The sequence below is a fragment of the Coptis chinensis genome, chromosome 5 (assembly GCF_015680905.1).
Source record: "Coptis chinensis isolate HL-2020 chromosome 5, ASM1568090v1, whole genome shotgun sequence".
NCBI lineage: Eukaryota > Viridiplantae > Streptophyta > Magnoliopsida > Ranunculales > Ranunculaceae > Coptis > Coptis chinensis.
In genome coordinates, this window is record NC_141460.1 from 77,087,168 (window position 1) to 77,109,718 (window position 22,551).

General features: G+C 36.5%; 1 pseudogene across 1 annotated transcript; it reads left to right on the forward strand.

Annotated features, from left to right (window-relative positions):
* The first annotated feature begins 4,612 nt into the window (after window positions 1-4,612).
* LOC147499013 (protein ALWAYS EARLY 2-like) lies at window positions 4,613-16,007 on the forward strand (annotated as a pseudogene). The gene is made up of 14 exons (XR_015196978.1): window positions 4,613-4,890; window positions 4,988-5,241; window positions 5,330-5,389; window positions 5,582-5,688; window positions 7,006-7,059; window positions 9,524-9,601; window positions 9,689-9,693; window positions 10,414-10,689; window positions 10,777-11,152; window positions 13,309-13,389; window positions 13,741-14,020; window positions 14,946-15,263; window positions 15,346-15,524; window positions 15,642-16,007. The product of XR_015196978.1 is annotated as a protein ALWAYS EARLY 2-like (transcript).
* Window positions 16,008-22,551: the final 6,544 nt, after the last annotated feature.

The window sequence follows — 22,551 nt, forward strand, 5'->3', positions numbered from 1 at the left end:
TGTATATAAGAAACATACCTTTTAGGGTTTCTCATGATATACATGAATCTGAATAAATATGTGGACGACAAAATTAATGACTAAATTTGGTCACAGTGATATGCAATGACTGAAATGAGGGGGGGATATTGTCAAATTATAGATGGGAGAAGAGGAAGTAGAAGTCGAGGTAAAACTGAGAGGGCTCCCATCCCTGTTCCCAAACTTGTTTCCCCCCAAAACTGAACGTAACTGATCTGGTACACCAGGACCTATTATAGAGAAATTGTTGTCATGGTCGACGTTAGCCATGTGTCACAATCAAAATCGACTGATACACTTAACACATATAAGACATCATATAAGGCCCTAAAGACAAAATATATGGCATGGGATAACGAAATAGAACAACCATTATTCTTTTCACTAAACAGATGGGTAACAAAATGATTAACAAAGAAATGCTTGATGTGTTAGATATAAGGTTACACATAATTGTTTTAACATTTTTTATCGGGTTGTACCTGGAATGTGATTAAACCATTTGGTCAATGAAGAGATGGCAAGTGATTCCCCACGTCGGCCCAGGTAATTTGCCCATTTGGTCAATGAAATGCAGTTGATACATATTTATTCATAAAACTAAATGTATTCATACAACTATCAAATGCAGTTGATAGATATTTATTCATAAAACTATATGTATTAATTCTATGACAAGACATTAATTTAGTCGAAATAAATAACATACACTTGAATTAGTAGTTAAATTGAGTTGCGGCAAAGTCGAACTTGAATGGCAAACAAAGTGAAGGCCACTTGCTAGGATATGATATTCTGATAGAACTTTCCTGTCTATGAAGTCATACCATATGATCTTGTTGTTCCAACTGAAAACAATACCAATGTCTGTTGAGAGTAGATATATGGATTTTGAGGACGCCGTGACCGACGTGCCATAATGTTTGAAGTGCATAGTATTGCCTGGAATTGGTGCATTGTTTTCAATACTGGATGTAACAATTATCGTGGATTCCCATTTCTTTTCCGTATTATAAATGGAACTGAGAAATGAACTCGTTTTCAACCCTTGCTTATTTATGAAGTGGAGTACGTTTGACAATCCCTTCATACATGCATTTTCGGGGGAATGTCATTTCCTTTGTTGTTGAAGAGGATGCCTCCTTTGTATGTTTCTGGTTTCAGCTGGTATTTAATCAGTTTCCTTTTTTTTTTTTTGATAATGACCGCCCTTCATTTATTCAATAGATATAATAGGAAGTTTCCAAGGAAGTTTTCATGACATCCTTTACTATGTTTCAGGTTTTATAACTGTTGAATGGTGTCTCCATAAAAAGGTTTGAACTAACCAAATAATTTGGATAACTGCATTTGAACTTGAATATACCGGTTTAGCGAAATAAAAAACAATATGTTATATTTGAAATTTAAATCTCTTAAATCTAACCACTTAATGAACACAAAAAAATATTTTCTAATTAAACCTATTAAGGCTAACTATAATGTCTTAGAATATTATTATGTTGTCATAGAACGGCCATGTACATTTCGTCTAACTCTAATTTCAAAACCGCTTACTTTATTGACCTAAGAGGGGAACTAGTAATGTCATATAGCCTAGTTATATTGTCATATCATACTGTTATTGGTTATTCCTCCAATTGTAATCTGAAGCACTCATTTGTGACATGGTGTTTTAGCCAACAACAACAGTGAGGGTAAAAACGTAAAGGCTCCCTCTTCCCTAAACTCTCTCTCTTACCTCTGGACAAGGTGTAGACAAAGAAAAATTTTTTCTGGAGTATCGAATCCACCAAGAAAGCTAAATGCTGAAATGAAAGTGGGGGAGCGAAGAAAATCACTGTCATAGCCATTTTGATATTTCTGGCTGCACAAAATAACTCAACTAACAGGATTGGTTTCTTTTCCAAGTCCACCAGCATGACATTTACCTAACAGACCATCTGTTAAAATTTGTACCCATGTAATTTCTGTATTGTCATAGACTTGTGCTTACTTTCAATCTTTGCAAAACCAACAGAAAACTTTCCATAAAATACATTTAGGCTCTGAATGTTCTTTTCAATACAATAAGTGTACATGTCCAAAACTTCTTCATAATCACATACCATTTCCCAAAGATATTTAGCCATGAAATTGAAGTCAAAACCCTAGGACCTCAACAAATCTATTTCCACAACTAGATTGTAAAAGTATTTACTAACTACTATTTCCGTGTCTAGTGATCAGCTCCCAAATATGCGTTTTATTACCCTTTTATTAATGCATTACAGCGTTTCTTACGCTTAACGAAAAGACAACTCATAGTTTTTATTGCCTTTTTCAGGTTATGGAGATATTTTGACCAATTATTATAAAAGTAGTGTCTTACCACCAAAAGGGGCCTTAACATGCTTATTATGAAGACCAGAAGCTGCTAAGAAAAAGTGCCAAAAAAGTCAACGGTCAAAAGTCAAAAGTCAAAGGTCCTCAACTCTAAATACCCAAGATGGATGTCCTTAACTCAAAAGTAGGTCTTCTCCTAAACCTATCTTGGTGAGAAAGAAATAAAAAAGCAAAAGCAAAAGGTGATGTGAGGTGTCTCAAGACTAATGGAGAAGGGCAAATCTATAATTAGCAAAAGGAGGGGTATATAAACAAAAAACAAGGGAGAGAGAAACCATCCATTGTATTAGGATCCAAACCATTTGGTTTGCTTTACTTTTCTAGTATTGTTTTTCAATTCAAATTTTACTTTATTGTTCTTTATTTTCTTGTATTTCAATCTTGTTATTTTATCTTGTTTATTTCAATCAATCCATATTTCCTTATTCTTCTTGTTTCAATCATTTGCTTTCAATGTTTTGAGTAATTTCAATCTTCAACAACTTGCTTTTCAATGTTTTCATTCACAACTAAACTAGCTAAGTCCTAAACTAAGAGTCTACCTTCTTCCGTAAACTCCCAATCTCTTAACTCTAAACAATCTAGGATGAACCTCAACTTCTTACAAATCTTTGAAGTATACTTTCTACCATAATATAGCTTCATCTAGCTTGAACTTGTACAACTTATTCACGACCACAATGAAAATCACCCACAAAGGAGCCAGAGTATCAATATCTGGGCACTTTGGTGACTAGGGATGCCATTTCAAGAAACCCTTAAAAGCAGGACTATTCATAATAGCCACTAGCGCAACCAAACTCTTCCCCACTATCCAATATTCATCAAAAGTCCCTTCCTCTACATGCCATTTCCACCACATGTTACATGTTCGCCTTCTCCCTTCTATAAAAATCCCTCACAGATCTCTCCTCTTCACGGCCCTCACGAAAATCATAAAATTCAATGAATATACTGATACTGGTGATTTGACAAAATATACGGCACTATACTGGAATTATAAGATACTAAATTGGGCGGGAAGTGTGGGGATAAGAGTTTCTCTTGCTCCAAGAACAGGTGTTCCAAAGAAATTGAAGGAAATATAGGGAACATTGGGCGGGAAAGGTAGGAAAAAGAGATGAAAATGTGCTTCATTGGAGTACGTGGAAGAGGGAGAAGAAGATTAGGGCAAGTCCTCTTCTGAAACAAACTGCAGAAGATGGGTAGAGAAAGAAGAAGATGAGGTCCTAACTTGGAAAATGCTAATAAAGTAATTACACATGATTCAACACAAGGGTAAAATAGTATTAACACTAAAGAGAAAGAAGGGCATGGTAGGAAGTTCACATTTGTTCACTTACATCAACAAGTGGGTCCGACATCCTGTTTTGGTACAAAACATGGGTCAACAATTTCAACGCCCCATAGTGGTATATCTGGTAATTTGGGGTCCGATTCGTGTATTTGCTTAAGTTTTTCAACTATGATGTGGCTTTAATTGATTGGGCTGTTAGCCTAAAGACAGATTTTATTCTAAAAACAAGAAGATTGTAATGGGCTTTCCCACGAACTAGCTAGTGGGCCTGCATGTATGGCTCCGCAGATGTGTGTCAACTGGTGCCATCAAGTTTATATGATGATGATACTCGTATCTCAATGACAATCCAGTGTATAAAGTTGAACTGTATTATTCCCGCCAGTCTATCTAAGGTCCTAAAAACTCGCAACTCGAACCCATTTCTGAAAGTTTCGGAAGCCTTTGTGATCTGCGTGGAGTTGGAGCAGTGTTTAGATCGGACGAACGTAAACAAGTGGATCGAAGAACCACAGGTACCGCCATAACACAATGTTATATACGGGACTTCAGCCACACCACAAATCTCATTATTTTACAACCAAGAGAAGAGAAGATGATGAATGTACCTTTTGGGTTTCGTTTCCAACCTACAAATGAAGAACTTATTTATTATTTAGTAAATAGAGCTGATGGAGGATTTCTTAATATTATGAAGGATTCAGTAGAAATTTATGGGAGCAATGGAAAGGAGCCAAGGGAGATGTTCAAAGGGAGTTCAGCCAATGATTTTTATGTTTATACCTTGGTCAATAAGAAGTTTGGTAATGGAACTTACTTCGATCGAAAGACGGAGACAGAACGTGGAAGGGTCAGGAAAAAGCCAAGAAGATTTACGATTCCGAGAATAAGTCCAAGGTCGTAGGATATATGAGGAGTTTGAATTTTTTCTTGGATGCTGGTACCCAAAAAGATGCTATTGGTAGCTGGATAATGCATGAGTACATGTTGGAAGAACATCCATGTGATCAAGAATCGTGGGCTCTATGTAGGATCAAGAGAGGGAGGAGTAATGTATCTTCATCCCCGTCCAAGAAAGAATGTTCCGAGCCTCTTCCTCATTGCGGTAATGAGATTGCGTATTCATGGAAGTCTGCACCTACCTTAGAAACTGATGCTCAACCAGAAAAGAAACGCAGAAGAACATTGTGTCTGCCTTAGAAACAGAAGAGAGTGACAAGTTCAAGAAGGGCATCGACAACTTTTTTAACAATCCAGCGAACACCCAGTTACTTGGTGATTTAGACTCAAAGGTGGAATATCTACTGGGTCTCTCAATTCTGATTATACTGCAACTTTTAGCAACGACGATCAGTATGAGGCATCAAGTGAAATCGGCATTGCCCAACAGAGAGAATATATGGAGCCTCCTCAACATGGTGATACGACTGAAGATATTACAAGGTTCGAGCAGTTCGAGAACGCCTTGGAGTATTTTACTAATCCAGCAAACAACCAATTACTCAGTGATCTAATGGTGGACGAGCCTCCTCAACACGGTGATACGACTGAAGATGTTGCAAGTTTCTAGCAGTTCGAGAAGGAGGCAGGGTTTTAATTTTTATTGGTTGTTTTAATTTCTTTTAGAACTACGTGTTAACTTGATCCCAGTAAGTGAGACAGGTTTCATGTCCCCTGGCCTCCAGGGTATGTAGGCAGCCCAGAAGTCACTTGGGTGCAGCACCAAAAAAAAAGATGATTATCTCATATTTTTATTTTTTGTTGTATATACATATCATGATTCACGTGTTGTAATTAAGATTCTATATTTGAAAGGCAAGTTGGGTGTATATTAAATGTTTTGCTTTGAAGTATATCTACTATTGGTACATTCTTCAGAGAAAATAACAAAGAACAAAAACAATGGCAACACTGCCATGGATATCATAAACACTTCATATAGTACTTTTCAACCATGTAGAGAACAGAACAACAACCAATTGAAGGTACAATTGTACAACCGCCTAAGTAAAAGCCAAATTAAGCCAATGCAACTTATTGATTTCTCACATCACATGTACAAGACATCTACCGTATACAATTGACGGCAATTCGGAGTAAATGATTTCAACTTCGTTAGGTGAGTCCGATCTCACTGTGCTTAGCCTGGCCTAGTTTACCCTGTAAATTTTGTACTCCACGGAACTGACAACAATTTCCTCCTTTCTTAAAGCTTCATTTCCAGGTTGATTGGAGAATCAGAAGAACATAAAAACGGCATGTAGTTTCTGAACAACCAAGGGCAAGTTGACGGCTCAATAGCATACCACCAGCCATAAAAGAGTTGTGAACTTGTGATGCATCAACAATATCATGACGTGCAGGAATAGGTTCTAGTATTAATAACACAAAGATGAAAACACATTAACAATTTTTTTTTTTGCAAAAAAAGCAAGCGTTTTGTATTAACTCGAATTTTGTTTATAAGTACATCTGAAGACGTCAGGTGTTTCTCAGGCAATCCCTCCTCAAAAGCAACTTCTACCTATGGCTTTATATTCTTAGCCTTACATATTGTAATCCATTCCTATCCTCTTCAAGGATTTTGTCTAGTTCCTTCGTTTGGGGGTTAGTAAAAATGTTACTACACTTTGGCCCTCTTAAAGATGCCAGAAAATCCACTGCTCTGCTGGCCTCCCTGTAAACATGGACAATTAGCGCTTCTTGAAATTGTTGTTCAACTCCAATATTTCTCGCACCTCATCCTCAACAGTCCATGGAATATCTTCTATTTCGTTCAGAATTTGGGTAGCGCTTCTGGAGTCTCTGGCTATCTCGATCTTCATGTAGCCTTCTCAAACACATATCCTCAGCCCTTGCAAAATTGCAATTATCTCCTGCGCTAAAACAGACCTTGTTCCTCCTTCTGTTGTATAGCCTAACCTTGTGTCCCCATTATGATCTCTAATGATGCCACCTGAACTAGCCCCATCATGTCTGAGACTCCCATCTGTGTTAAGCTTCAGTATTCCTAGATCTGGTGGCTCCCATTTGAAGGAGATGAGATTAGGGAGTTTGAACATTACCGAGATATTCAGTCTGCTAATAAGTTTCTATTCCTCGGATTATCTTGTATCCTAGTAATCCTGTTCTTTCGTAGCCTCTTTTTTGAATCTTCTGTTGTTCTTTTCTCTCCAAGTCCAATATGGAGTGATGGCTAGGCATACCTTAAAGATCTCAGAGCAGTGTTCTTTCTTCTTTGCTGTGTCTAAGATCCATCCCCATTCTTCATCTGCGACTTGTACATTTCTTTGGAATCCCAGTATGCTGATTACCTCCTTCCATATCCTGTTCGTGTAATCACAGTTGAAGAACAAGTGACTAGTGTTTTCTCTCTCTTTGTTGCAGAATATACATTTAGAGGCAATTAGAGTTGTTTAATATCTTGATCCTCACTAGTTTATCTTGTGTGAGATGTGCTCCCGAGAGTACCTGCCACATTTAGAACTTGTGCCAAGGTAAAGACCATTTCCCCCATATTAACAATTTTGATACATGTACGATTACTAGAAATCCCTGCAAGTGCATGACCCGTCCCTAAAATGATGAAATCTGTTTAAATCTCTAACGATAATATCCCTTTCCACAATGTCACTGATAAGCTTGAAGGCCTCCGTGGCGGTTCAACACATTCTCAAGTTTTTCATCACTCTAACTCACACCCTTTGGGAATGTTTATCAAGGTTCACCAATTTCTCACCGCCACAATCTCTTGTTAGAATATATCTTTAATTTTGTCCAATATAGTATTCAAAGTCAAGTTTCAAGAAGAAGAAGGATTTCTCACTCTCTCAACCTCTTTAACCCTAAGAAATTCTTATATCTCAATTCAAGTTTCAATTTTTTTTTTAACATCGGAGCGGGTTTCATTTCACAAAATCAGTTTTGTTTTAATTTTTCGATTATAGTATTCAAGCTTTCACTAACGGATTTCTCATAGTTATATCTATTCAATTTTTTTTTTCTCTGGGCGGTTTCTTTTCCGCACGCATCGCCATGTTAAAGTAAGTTTTTGATTTCGCTTTTGAGAGTGTTTAAAGTTTGTTTGAAGAATGCTAGGAGAGAGATCCCAAGTTTCTCAAGATTGGTTTCTTAGTATTGTTTTCGCTTCACAAGAATTGGTATTGATGCCGCCTTAAATCTCGGTTTCTAGAACATGATCAAGTTGTTTGTTTGAAGTATTATAGGGGCACATGACCTCTATCTCACGAGGAATTATTCTTTCCATTTTCCATCTCCGAAGTTCGCAATCATAAAAGGCTGACCCACCCTCCACCCCCTATCGTGAGTTGTGTTTGATGCATGTTCTATTAGAATTTTTTTTTTTTTGTGAATTAGAGTATGAAGTATTGTTTTTGTGGGCATTGGTTGGTTGTATAAGTTGGTATTTAGTTTTCTCGGTTTCAAGTTCAAGTCGGAATAGACAAGCCTTTGTATGTTTCAACAGACTTGTATATTCCAACTTGAGAGGGGGAATAGGGAGATATGAAGACATTCAGTAGTATATGAAGGAAGGAGAATATGGAGACGTATGAGGAAGAGTACTCATGTCTCCATATATTCCAACAAGCCTTGACGAACTCTTCATGACAAGGCAATCCACTATTCGGTCTTCAATGACATCCCCACTCTGCAGTCTTCAAGATTCGTAGCTAGCGGCCAAGCCTAAACCGCAAACAAGTTTCGTGCGATCCAAGCCTCAACCGCAAGTATGTTTCAGTAGCAGATCAAGCCTCAATCAGACGTATGTTTCAGAGTACCCATAATAGTATTTTGTTGACATTAACAAAGTGATATTGATAGTAGCGACCAAGAAGCACATCATCAAGTCACCATTATTGTTTTCAATTTATATTATGACAACCATAACAACGAATGAAGTGAGTAGTAGTCAAGCGAAGACGCCACTACACCGGTGTTATGATTTCGGTTTGTGGATCGAGGTACACCTTCAAGATTCGTGGTTAGGTCATTGCCTACACCGACAAGCAAACTCGAACGTCTCAACAGCTTGTTCGAAGTTCTTCAACCAAGACAGTTCTATCGCGAAAAGGAGCGATATTCTTATCTTTTGTTTTTTGTAATCCAAGTTGTAATTTGCATAGTTTATGCGTAATTACACGACGAGGGGGAGTGTTAGAATATATCAGTATTAGAATATGTCAGTATTATAATATGTCCAATATGAAAAGTCCCATGTTTCTATAAGTGTGGACATCCATATCTAGTAGTTTCTATTATTATGTTTTAGGTTAGTATAAGTATGTAACTCTGGGTAGAGAACAATCTCTCTCAGACTCTCTCAACCTCTTTAACCCTAATAAATCTCTAGTCTTCTTTGGTCTTCTTCTTGGTGTCTTTAATATATCAATATCACAACTCTCCTAGCATCACCATTCAGCTTCCTCTTCAACGTCAACAAACACTAATCCTTTGCTAGCACTTACATACCCCCTCTCCTTCATTCTCAGTTCTAGTTCCTTCAATACAGTCGTGATTTCTGCTTCTTGCGTGCATGAAGACAAATCTCCTGCATAGAATATGTAAGTTGCATCTTTGATCTCAACCCAACTATTTTGGGTTTAAGGTGAATCTTCAGTTGGGGTATTTTGGTCATTTTAACATGGAAAAATTGTTCTTGCTAACTTAGGTCAATACCTAGACCATAGTACAAAACAAGTATGCAAAAGTTGAAGAAGCACACACACATACACGAGAAATTATTGGTTCGTCAGTTGCAATGGCAGAATGTTGATATATTATTCTTGACTGCCATTGCAGGCATACTTATCCCTTCCTGAGGGCACAGCATCTGTTGTTGGACTAATTGCAATGATGACTGATCACTATAGTATCATGGTGAGCTTGGAATTTAGTTTTCATCCATGGTTTCAGATGCTATTATGTTGGACTCTGCTTTTAATACTTTGTTTTGCTGGTTTATAGTTGCTGTCTTAGCTGTTGGGAATGCATATTTTTTAGTCACTATTTTTTCTACCGGAAATTCCGTGTGCCAAGAGTGAACCTACATGATGCATATCATTGGTTAATTTTCCTTTTCATACGAACAATATGAATGGCGAAGTCAACTAGACAGTTGAAACGCATTTTTGAAATACATAGTTCTTGAAAACAATAAACTTAGTTAGACAAGAGGATCCATATACCCCCTTAAGTTTAGAGTTAAGAGCTGATGAACACAAATATATGCAAAAAGAATGGAAATTATAGGTAGAGCGGGAGTTTCTGTATGACACGAGACAAACACTAGATGCAAAGCTATATCCTCTCGTGCTCATCAGAAGCCCAATTAGTTTCAATATTTTTTGAATAGCTGATCAGACAAGAAATATCTAGCAAAAACACTTAGCTTGTGTTCGCGTGTACTCTTTCTAGTTTGTGGTTTCTATTATCGTCTTAATTTTTTGAAAACGCACCCAAGAGTAATATTTTCTGCTACATATTGTTTATTTGGAAAACTCTCATGCTTCCTTATGCACCATTTGATTAAGGCTTATCTGCTCTCCCAAACATTTTATCATCTCGTGAGGTTAACCAACTTGACATTTGAAAGAACTTCAAGCCAAGTGAAGATATTTGTTTTTCCCTTTATTGATGGCATTATTGACTGTATAAAAACTTAAGGTTTGTTGCCGTGAATGATAATTCAGATATTTTGCAGGTAGCCGACCTTGTGCTGTTGGAAAAAGGACTCCTCGTTTCCTTGTTTCATACTCATATGATAAGTATGAATCCCAAAAGTTTGTTTCACACTTTCACCCAATAAACAAGTCAGAAAGTCAGAGGTACACACCAATGATGATGAAGTTGCAGTCTTAGTATTGGCTGAGGCTTTACAAAGAGGAGGTTCTCCACACGTTTCTCAAACATCTAAAAGGACGAAGCAGCTGATGAGATCTTCACCAGTTGTCAATCATGGACGGATGGTAATATTATTTTTGCTGTCTCCCTCTCCTGCCTTATGATTACTGAAAGCGGAATTAAGATGTCAAACTTCTATGGATGAATTTCAGCATGCAGATTCAGAGGGGGTTCGTTCTAAGGTTTATGGTGTCACCACGGACGAGGATGGTTTTGAAGGTAGTTTAGGAAGTAGGGAAGCAGAGAATGGAAATTTTGCCAGGGATACAAGTTATATGATGGATACAGAAGGCGTTGGTACAGTAGAAGTTAAACAGAAGGGAAAGAGGAGTCATGGAAAGAAGTCAAAGATCCAGACTGCTGAAAATGATGCTTCTGATGATATTAGGGAAGCATGCAGCGGCACTGAAGAAGGATTGACAGTGAGTTCAATTAAAGAAAAAGTTGAAGATGAGGTCACAAATCGAAGAAGCGAGCGGCATTCCCCCCATGGTCCAAGAAAGAGAAGCAGACAACTTTTTTTTGGAGGTAAAGTAGACCAGTTTTTCTTGAAATCTATCTACTGTTGCAACTGCAACTGGTCTTTTTTTAAAGTGTTTTTTGTTCCTAAGGATCAAGGAGTTGTCACGGCTTATCGTCTTGGAATGCTCGTGGCTATCTTTTTCTATATATAGGAAAAAGGGCTTTTTTATATTTTGTTTGAAAAGTGATGCACTCTTACTTACTGTTTCTTTTTCTAGACGAAGCAAGTTTGGTCATATCTTTACAAAATTTAGTCTAGATTACATACATAATTGGATGAGAGTGAAAGGATTTGAGTGACATCTTTAATGGGTTTCATGCTTAAAGACAATGATTTTAGGGGATCCATAGTTTGAAGTTCTTACTTATGAATTATGATGGCTGCTATTATGCTGTCTTATGGTTGGTAACTGTATGAGCCTTTTTGTTCTGTTGGTTTGTTTTTAGGCGATCTCTTTTGTCTCTCTATATACCTATTTTGATCAAATATGTGAAGCTGCAAAACACACACCTAGAATCGACCTCTAAATTGTCATTTTAAACTGAAGGTCCCTTTAGAAGTCTCTATGAATTTAAGGATTTTTAGTGGTCCTGGCGGAAATGAATGCTCCATTGGAACATGAGTTGGGATTCATATTTCTGTTTGTGGGCCACTGGTCATGGGCGAGCTGTTTGATCGGTTTGAATCCTATGGCCTGCATGCTTTGATGTTTTAAGGTTTGAGCCTGAGACCTCTTACTTGATACTAGTGTATTTGCAAGCTCTACATGCGAGATTTTCAATCAGAATGTTTATTATTTTAATTTGCATGAAAATCATATGATTAAATTAAAACTTGTGAAGTTGTGAGTTTAAACTATAAACATCTTAGTATTTAAAAATAGGCCCATGCGTATGGGATTTGTAAAAGTTTTAGAACATAAAATAAGTGACCCTTCCAAGTGATTAAGGGGCTGGCCCTCATGAATTATGATGAGGATTCATGTATCCAGACTTACTTGTGGTACATTGTTGTTTTGAGTAGGTGGGCTCCACCAATGTATTGTGTTTTTGGTTGATTTGTTTGACTTTTTTCTTTAACTTTTTTTAATGGACTATGGAGTAGGCTCTGCTAGTACAAAGTTGCAAAAGCCGACAGCAGAATATAAAGGCCTGGTCTCACTCTTTTACATAGTTTCAGCTATGATAGTGAGCTGACAACTCAGTCAACCTAATTTAAACTAAATAAGCTGTTTTAGAATAAAAAGGAGTATGATGACAAATTGTCCCCTTATAAGTTGTAGTAGTAGGTGCCAGCAAGTAGTATATAAGGACAAATTGTGGCAATATATCAAACTATGAGGTGTTGGAGTGGGTACTGTTGGCTAATCAAGCCTTATGATAGAAGTAAGATGCAGTTTCCTAACCAATTATCCATATCCGAGGAACTTATATTTCTGCGCTATTGTTAATTATAGCGTCATTAACCTTTTTAACTCTTTATTTCCCAAGTTTATTCTTCGGGCCTCTAAAATACTTACAGGCCCCCTCAAGTTTGAAATTCTGCAGAGGATATACCTTAGGGGTGAATGTGAGCGCTTGTTACCATGTTGTGGACTTGTGGTTTCAATACTTCAACTTACGTTACCACCACAGATGAGGTGCCCTATCAGTACATAATAGTGTTTGAGTGTTTTGTTTTATTTGAAATAATTTGTAGCTGCGAAAGACCATATTTTGGTTGTTAGACTTTAGGCATTCTCCGCTTCGATATGCATTATGTCGTGGTTACTAGCATCCTTTGACACAATGTCCATAGTGCGATCCATATAAATTCTTGATGACATGTATAGACCATGATGATTTCAATGTGCTTCCCAATCCTAGCTAAAGAGGGACAGAGGCCTGGTTTTTCCTTGGTGCCTTGAGGGTGTATATGTATCTCTTCCGATATCCCTTCTTCTGCCATATATTTATCATTTCATGTCTATAATTTTGTTTATTTGTATAGAATTCTTGCCCGTTATTGTGGAAGATACGGCCGTAGTGCCTTATTAGTTACTTGAAAAAATTGTTTGCTATTATGCAATGTTATGATATAACCCGCTTTGTCCTTTTTTTTGAAGATTCTGTGTATTTTTTGTAATTTTGGTTCTTTCTTGTTTTCCATTTTCTCTTTGTAGATGAAAGCTCTGCACTGGATGCTCTGTGCACTTTGGCAGATTTGTCCATGAAGCTTGCCCCAACATCCACTATTGAATCGGGTATGCGTTAGTGATTCTCTTCTTCTTCATCATCTTCTTTAATTATTGTCTACAGGTCTACATCATATGATCTTCATCTTCTTTAATTATTGTAAGTGAAAGGAACTAATATGATCTTTGTAGTTCATTTTTGTACAGTACTCTATTCTTGGAGTATCCTAGTTGACACTTTTTCTGGTAGCAATTTGACTGTGTGCACCACATTTGTGGGTGTGAGTAATTATATCTTTAATACTTTTAGACTTTTAGTATAGAACCTTATGTTCTGGTTTAACATGATCTCACTTGTGTAAAGTTTGAGTTTTTTTTTTGGGTTAAGGCTATAACTGTTATTGCTCTTTGTCTGTGTAGAATCATCTGTGCAGTTTAAGGAGGAAAAGACAACATCCAATGTGGTTGAGACGTCTAGATGACCTGAAGCTATGTCTGGAAACCATCAAAGAGGAAAAGGAAAATGTCAGGGGATAAAAGGCACAAGTCACCAGCTGGAGTCGACAATAGTGCTCATAAAAACATTCAAAGAAAAGAAGATTCTGGATTTGATCTTAGTGCTGTTTCTGAGGCAAATGGGCGCCCATATCTGTCTACTATGAAAATTAAAAACAGAAAGCGCAAGTCCTTGGTTGCAAAAGTAAGAAGTTGGTGCTAACTCTTTTTACCCTTCATGGACTTTGTCGTGCTTCCTTGCCACTTATTGATACCCTTAGGTTTTCCGATATTTGTGTGTAGAATGAGTTGATGACACATTATATGTTTTGCAAACTCAAAAAATTGATGCTTATAGTGAAACTAGATTGGGTGAAGCTCATAAAACTGAGGTATGCAAGTTTTACGCCTTATAAATAACTATGTCCGCTCTTATTTCATTTAAACCATTCAGTTGGAAGTCTAAGAAGGAAAATGTAAGCTTCATGTTTATTTGACATGAAAACCATGTTTTAGAGAGCCAAATTCCTATTAGACTATTAGTCTATCACACACTCAAATGTATGTATTTTATAATGCCCTGTTCAATGATTGTGATGTAATGTCGAAGGAAGTAGAAGGTTGCTGTCCAGTTGTTTATTTTGGTTTGGAAGTATATAAATTATAAAGGAAGATGTTGGTTGTTTACTTGTATAGTCGTTGTATGTGCCTATTGAGATGCCCAATCAGTGTTCCCGTGTTTTCATCAAAACTACTATGAGTGTCACACCTTTCTTTGCACTGTCCCATAATCACTTATTTTGCCTGCAATAATCCTGTACACTCATCACACCATTATACTTCCACATATTCCCTGAGCTTTGTTGACTGCAGATGAAGTAATATTTTGTCATAGAGCAGTGGACTCAGCAGCTGAACTACCCCTATTTTATTATAATTTATACATGGATTTGTTATTATATATTACTCCTATCTGGTCAAATCCCTCTAGTTTGTTACTATCATCTGCAGTTACTAAATATGCATACAACTCTACTTGTTATATTTTTTTTATGGCACATTATCCATGCAATTGAAATACTCTACTTGTTTAATTTTTACTTGCTATCTCATGTTAACCTCTTCTGTAGGACCCTTCTGAAGAAGAGAAGAAATCAATTAGTAAAATTAAACGCATCGGTCAAATAGCTACGGTACAGAAACAGGCAAAATCACTCAAACCTCCAGAAAGATCTTCTTCAAATACTAATTCACTCAGACTAGGAACTAGTTCAGCTGTATCAAATGTACAAGTTTCCAGCGCAAACCAAGTTAGTCTCCCAACCAGACTCAGGAGTAGGCGTAAGAAAGCATTGATGCGGTTTGAATTGAAATCTCCCGAGAATATTGGAAATGATCGACCTAATAACTTTTCTCAATCACTTCATAACAGAGCACTTGATCTCAAGGTTAGATATGTGTTTCTTCACACATACATAAATTATTTATCGTGGAGTATCTTAAATTATATCCACGCAATTTTAAATGCAGGAAAAACTTTCAAGATGTCTTTCATCTCAAATTCTACACAGATGGTGTGCTTTCGAGTGGTTCTACAATGATATAGATTATCCGTGGTTTGCTAAGAGGGAGTTTGTCGAGTACTTAAATCATGTTGGCTTGGGCCATATTCCGAGGTTGACACGTGTTGAATGGGGTGTCATAAGGAGGTAGTGTGTCTTTTGAATCATATTAAATATCTTTGACTAAGCTTAAGCTTATTTTGGTTATGGTTGTAGTTGATTCTGTTATTATTTTTAATATATAGCACGTGTATGTTGTTGCAGCTCTCTTGGTAAACCTCGGAGGTTTCTACATGAAGAAAAGGAGAAACTAGAGCAGTATCGTGAATCTGTTAGAACACATTACACTGACCTATGCTCTTCGAAAAGGGATGGACTTCCAGCAGATCTTGCTCAACCTCCAATAGTCGGTAATCGTGTTATTGCTTGGCATCCAAAGAAAAGAGAATTACATGACGGGAAAGTACTAACAGTTTATTGTAACAAGTGCCTGGTTCAATTTGACAGACCTGAACTAGGGTCAGAACTTGTCATGGTAATATGTTCATTATTTATTATCATTGGTTGCATAGCTTTTTGGACTTGGTCAATATGTTCTTTATCAACCTAATGAGAAAGTAATTTTAACAAGTTCTGCGGCTCCATTTACGCTGTACTGATATCAGCGTCTAGTATCTGTCCAATTCTAGTTCAGTTTACCCTAAGAAGAGAGTTGGTAGATATGGCAAATATTCTTAACGATCATCCCTGAGTACTATTAAAGCTATATGTGATTTTTGGTTAATCAGCACTTTGTGATTTGGGCTTATGCTTTAGTCTGTTAATTCTATTATATGAATAAAATGGATTATTTGATATCCTACTTGTGATTTGATGCTGTTTAAAATACCTGTAGATATGAGATTTTTTTTTTTTTTTTTTCGATAAACCCTGTAGATATGAGATAATGTATATGTTATGGTGTATTTGCTGTCCCTCACCGCTTTTGCATATTATTCATATCTTTTCTTGTTTTGCTGATAAATAGAAGGGTAGTAATTTATCAGGGAGTATTACTAAAGCAAGGACCAAAATATCACCGATATATCTAATATATATCGGTATTTTGGTACACCGATATCGATATTTCTAATATATATCCACCGAATATAGAACTCTTTTTTCCGATATATATTGGAATTTCCGATATAAAACTTTATATCACCGATATAATCAATATATCCAATATTTACGATATATATCGGTTGATTTTTTGACCATTTTTTAATATAAATCCAATATTTTTAATATATTTCCGATATTTTAAATAGTTCGGACTGGTCACAAAAAAAATGAATATATCCGATATATATCGGTTTTTGGGTACACTGATATATTTATCGATATCGATATTTTGGGCCTTGTACTAAAGTAAGTTCAATCCGTGATATATTAAGAATAAATATATTTTGTTTGTGGGTTATATTAAGAATAAATATATCCACTACTTATTTTGTTATTCAAAATTTGTACATTTGTGGCAATTCACATTACTAGTGTCCAAAAGTTGATATTTTTGCATTTATAAATATACAAAGGTAATTACGGTCTTGTTAAGAGAGTTAGCAACTGGGTATGAGAAAATCCATCAATATATGGAAGTTTTAAGGTTTTAGAGTTTTGGAGGTGTTGAATGAAGTGGGGGTTTGTATGGAAGTTTGAATGTTGGTTTTGGGGGGAAAAGTTTATTAAGAAGAAGTATTTTGTATTTAAGGTGAATCTTCATTGGTATGAACTACTAGTACCTAGGAAACAGGTTCATATTTACTTATTTAGTGTCAGTTGGGGTATTTTGGTCATTTTAACATGGAAAAATTGTTCTTGCTAACTTAGGTCAATACCTAGAATCATAGACTCCTGACCATAGTACAAAACAAGTATGCAAATCGTGCTACAAATCGTGCTAAACAAGTATGCAATACATAATTTTCAACATATCGGCTAGATATGCCATTATTTGGGGATCCTATGATGATTTGGATATTTAAGACCTTGATTCACACGAATTCTATTTACCACGTGTGTGGGCCATATATCTGCATCATCTAAAAATACCCATCTAATAATTTGGTGTATGTGCTGTTCGATGGTTCTTTCACAATATATGGTTTTGATACTTGCATCCACCATAAAAAGATACTTGAGCTCTAATAAGTGACACCATATATTTTGTTGCATAATGCTTACCTATCTAAGACCATTAATACTGAGTAGTTGAGAATGCTCCCAGGCACCCACGTCAGTTCCTCTTTTTTCTCTCACACTGACACATCAGATTTTACCTAAAAAAATGAATTCTACGCCCATTTTTACGCCCTTATTTTGCGATTTCAATTGTTCGTAGCCCATGGTAGATAAGTAGATAAAAACCTTTCTTAAATTTTATCTCCATTCTTAAATTTTATCTCCATTCTTACTCTGTTCTTAAATCTTATCTCCAAACAAAACAAGAAGTTGTTTTTCATTTTAGTACTGTGTTTCAGATCAAAGGCTTAACGTGAATCTTGAAGCAATCTTACACGAATATCTAAGTAATGGCACAATTCCAACGACAGGGAACATTTCAAGAAACCATGGAAGCCATCTCAAAAGCTAGGAGTGACGAGAACGATGAACAGATTTGTGTCGTAAGGACACCTAACTTTTCTAATATTGCAAGAGATTATGGTTGTAGCAGTAACGAGGAAAATACTGCCTCAGATGCGTCTTATACTTCATGGATTGTAAGTTTCTCTTTTACGCTCTGATATAGTATCATTGACAAAGTATACCGCTGTTTCTTTGATTATTGTGTATGTTTAATTCTACAAATGCTATCAAGTACACTCTCATAAAAAGTTGGAAAACGTAATTGTGCGTGTGTTTTTTGTGTGTGCATGTTATGTTTTCTTTGTTGAAACTATTGTGACTGTTATTTGACATTCAATTCCGCGACTAATGCAGAAGAGACATCCTTCCGCATTAAGCATGTTTGATCGGATGATGGCACCAGCAAAAGGGAAAAGAGTTGTGTTTTTGGATTACGACGGAACCCTCTCTCCAATTGTAGAAGATCCCAGTTGTGTTTTCATGTCTGATTCTGTAAGCACGTTATATAAACCTTTCCAATCAATAACAAATTTGTTTTGTTATTACTTTTACTAATGGAAAAAGTGAATTGCATGATGTTCAGTAGTTCCCCGGTTGCACGATATTTCCCAACCGCTATAATTAGTGGAAGGTCTAGAGACAAGGTACAATACTTCTAATTTACTTTTACGTGAAGTTTTGGCAATTCATCAACTTAGCGTAATAGCTTCATATGACACTAAATTGTATTAGATGGATCGAACACTAGGTTATTGCTGAGTTTTAGGATACCTAGAGAACATATTGCACAAGGACTCGACTTTTCTCAATAGTAAGTTTGATATGTTAATGTCAGCCACGAGCACAAAAGGATGATGAGTTTAAAGGTGGTCCTTTATTCCTTTTTAAAATTATTTTGTTAAGAAATACATGGGCGGAGTGATACAAACATATATAAAAAATAGGGGTACGTCCCCTTGAAATATAGGATGGTGTATGAGTGTACCAGTGTACCTAATATATCTGTTTACTGAAACGTACCATTTGTATCGCACATTGTATCAGTTCACTGCATGTCTGCATATAAGCTAACAGTATTCCATATTGTATGGAACCTTTTCATTTTATGAATCAAGTTTATCTTTTGTACAGGTATATGAGTTTCTGAAGTTAACAAGTGTATACTACACTGGTAGCCATGGGATGGACATTATGACCAACACATGAAATGACCAATTACTCATGTTTAAAGTGTCCTAACCAATCCTTTAATTTAAGGACAGTATAGGTATCAGAAATTCACGAAAGCTAGAAAGACCAGGTAGTCATCTAAGACCATTAATACTGAGTAGTTGAGAATGCTCCCAGTGACCCACGTCAGCTCCCTTTTTTTCTCTCAGACTGACACATCAGATTTTACCTTAAAAAATGAATTCTACGCTCTTTTTTGGCGATTTCAATTGTTCGTAGCCCAAAATACATAAAAACCCAAAATAGATAAGTAGATAAAAACCTCTTTCTTAAATTTTATCTCCATTCTTACTCTATTCTTAAATCTTATCTCCATTCTTAAACAAAAGAAAACCTGAAAAGTGAGAGCCCCGGTAAGTTACTTTTTGTTTAATCTACTTCACTTTTGATTTTACGCTTTGACCTTCTGAACAAGGTATAACTATCAACTCCAAACCCCCTAGGTGAAAATCTTTCATTACTGTTTTATGATTATTACAACTATTAAATTAGAACACGTTCTAAGATAATAGTGTCAAATTTACTGTTTGTCGATTTGGTTGTCTACAGAGCTCATTGAATTCTCCGCTCCGTTCAGAACTCTGTTCAAGTTTGTCAAGTCAAGTAGGATATTGCGCATGGACTTGCATGTTGCAGCATATTCCTGAACTGAAGGTCATGTGGATGTTTTAAGGGTTACAATGTAAAGCTGTATTCTAAAAAGCGATCTAATTTTGTTTATATATTCTACCAATTAGTTGGTGAGGTACCTGAAGAATCCAAAACTATTTGATAAAATGGGAATAAAACCGCCTCACGGCGTCCTTTTAGAGGGACCTCCTGGATGTGGAAAGGTTAGTATTACTTTTGAAACTGCTTTGCAATGACCAAGTTAGTCAGTTAGTAAGTTTTCTTAAAGATCGACCATTCATTGTGTTTTGCTCAGACCTTGGTGGCAAAGGCCATAGCTGGTGAGGCTGGTGTTCCCTTCTATCGAATGTCTGGGTACATAGGACCAGAAATAGAATCAGATCAAGAAAGTGATGGCGTGGACAATGATGACGAAGACTAATAGTTCAAGCGTTTAGTTATATCCATAATAAGTACTAATTTAAATATGGTCCAACCAGAAGCTAACAGTTTTCCAATTTTTTTTTTTTTTATTTTGTTAGGTAGGAGGAGTACGGAAGCCAGTGGGTTTGGAACTAAGTTACAATGACACGGATACGTGTGTCCGTATCCAATACGGATATGAACTGTCTGACACGGTGAGGTATATGTGTCCCCCTTGGCTGTCTCAGCACTGCTTTTCACAAAAAACTGAGGTATATTACATACAATATGTGTCCGTGTGTGTCTGACACGGACATGTGATATGTATCCGACACGGATTATTTTTGAAATATGTCGTGTCCATGTAACATAGGTTTGGAACCAGGTCTGAGGTAAGAACCTACTTTGGCAGGGGCGAGGAAAAACACAAGGCTCTGCATTTCCTACCTGCCGCCCTTGGATCGCCTTTGACAACAACAACTCGCAACTATTATCAATACAAATTCCCACCGAACCGGGCTTTGGCGTCTCAAAGATCACCTTTCACAACATAGATAAGACTTACCCACCAAGCTATAAGGGATTGATTTATATGATACATCCATCAAAACTTGAAACTAATAATGAAGATATAAATTGCAGGTTTCTTAAGCTAAGGAGAGTTCTCGATCTGATTCTTGATGAGAGCAAACTTTCCTATCAATCTTCTAAAGCAAAAGAGCCACCGCAATTATCGGGTTCGACATCGTGTAAACGGTCTCACCACAAGTGCATAAACTTGCCTTGCCCTCGATGCCACAATGAGTTCTGAAAAATTGTATTGGAGTTGTATAGCACGTTGGGTAAGTCATTAGAAGGAAAGTACAAAGTGATATATGTATCTATTCCAAGGCACAACATATTTAGGATCTAGATATTCTATGTTTTTCTTTCAACATTTTTATGACAAAAGTCGTTGTCCCTGTAATGTTTGATCTGTTGAATCAACTCAAAATAGTTTGTGTCCTCAAACCATAATTAAGCTTAGCCAAGTACATTTAGATTCCTTCAGGAGCAAAGTAACCAAGATACTGATACACAACTCACCAATGATCACACATCATCGATTTTTTACTTGATCGGCGACCACCAATTCCTTGGGATGATTAGAGTGACCTTGACATACTTATACCCTATGGAGTTTAAAGTGAATTATGCAGTCAAATCTATTACAGATTGAAGTTTCCTATCTAGAAGTTATACTTTTTACCATTTACATCGCTTTAGATAACGTACTCACATGAAAACATCAAAAGACTAAAATGCAGATTGTATCTCATACCTCTCCGAAACTCAAATACAATCCCAACTCTTTCGGTGGTAATTGTATAGGAGCTTGGTTAGGCTTCCGTCTTCTCCATATCTTTGAATATCAATAGTCCCCCGATGTTGGTTTCAACAATCCAAAGAAGAAGCTATGGAAAAAGAGTAGTTAGTAATAATATTATTATTATTCTTATAATGAGATGAATAAAAAAACGGACTGCAGGAGAGAGTTTTTTGCCAACGCCACTTCTACCGAAGATCAAACCTAAAAGCGTTGCAAAAAAATAAAAAAAAAAAAAAAAAGGTGAACTCATATATATTATATATAAACAATACATAGAGCATAGATATGCTTCGAACGGTTGGATTATGGCGTCGAATGAAGTGGATATGGATAACCAGATAGTACTAGCTGAGGACAAAAAAATATTACCCAACAACTGAAGAAGTATATGGTGAGGATGTCGAGTGAGCTAACTCTCTTCGAGTTTGTTACTTACTTTTGCAATTATTGTTATCTGTATTAACGATCACATCCTACAATCAATCGCACTATCGTTTCTCTTTTAGTCGCTATAAACATAATCTCAACTGCTTGCTGTGTCTCGCAAGATATGTGTCATTTGTTTGCAGAAGCAACTGAAGGAGATGAAGAGGTTGTTCTTGCTGCAGATTGCTCAAGTCATTGACACGATATGGCTTTAAATCCTTCTAAGCTCATCTTCCATCCAATTCTCAAATTTGCTTCGTTGAATGTTGTGATATGCCTGGGCCGGCCTTGGTTGTGATATCATAAGCGGTTTGAGCTGGTGAAAGATTAAACAGAACCATCTTCATGTTAGCGTTATCCCTCACATGAGGAGAGAAAAGGAGCTGATTTCTGCGTGGCGAATTGAAAAACCATTCATTATTATGCCGTGTTTTAAAACTTTTATCTGACGGTCATTTGTTGTTTGTTAACTAGGTCTCTTGCCAAGAT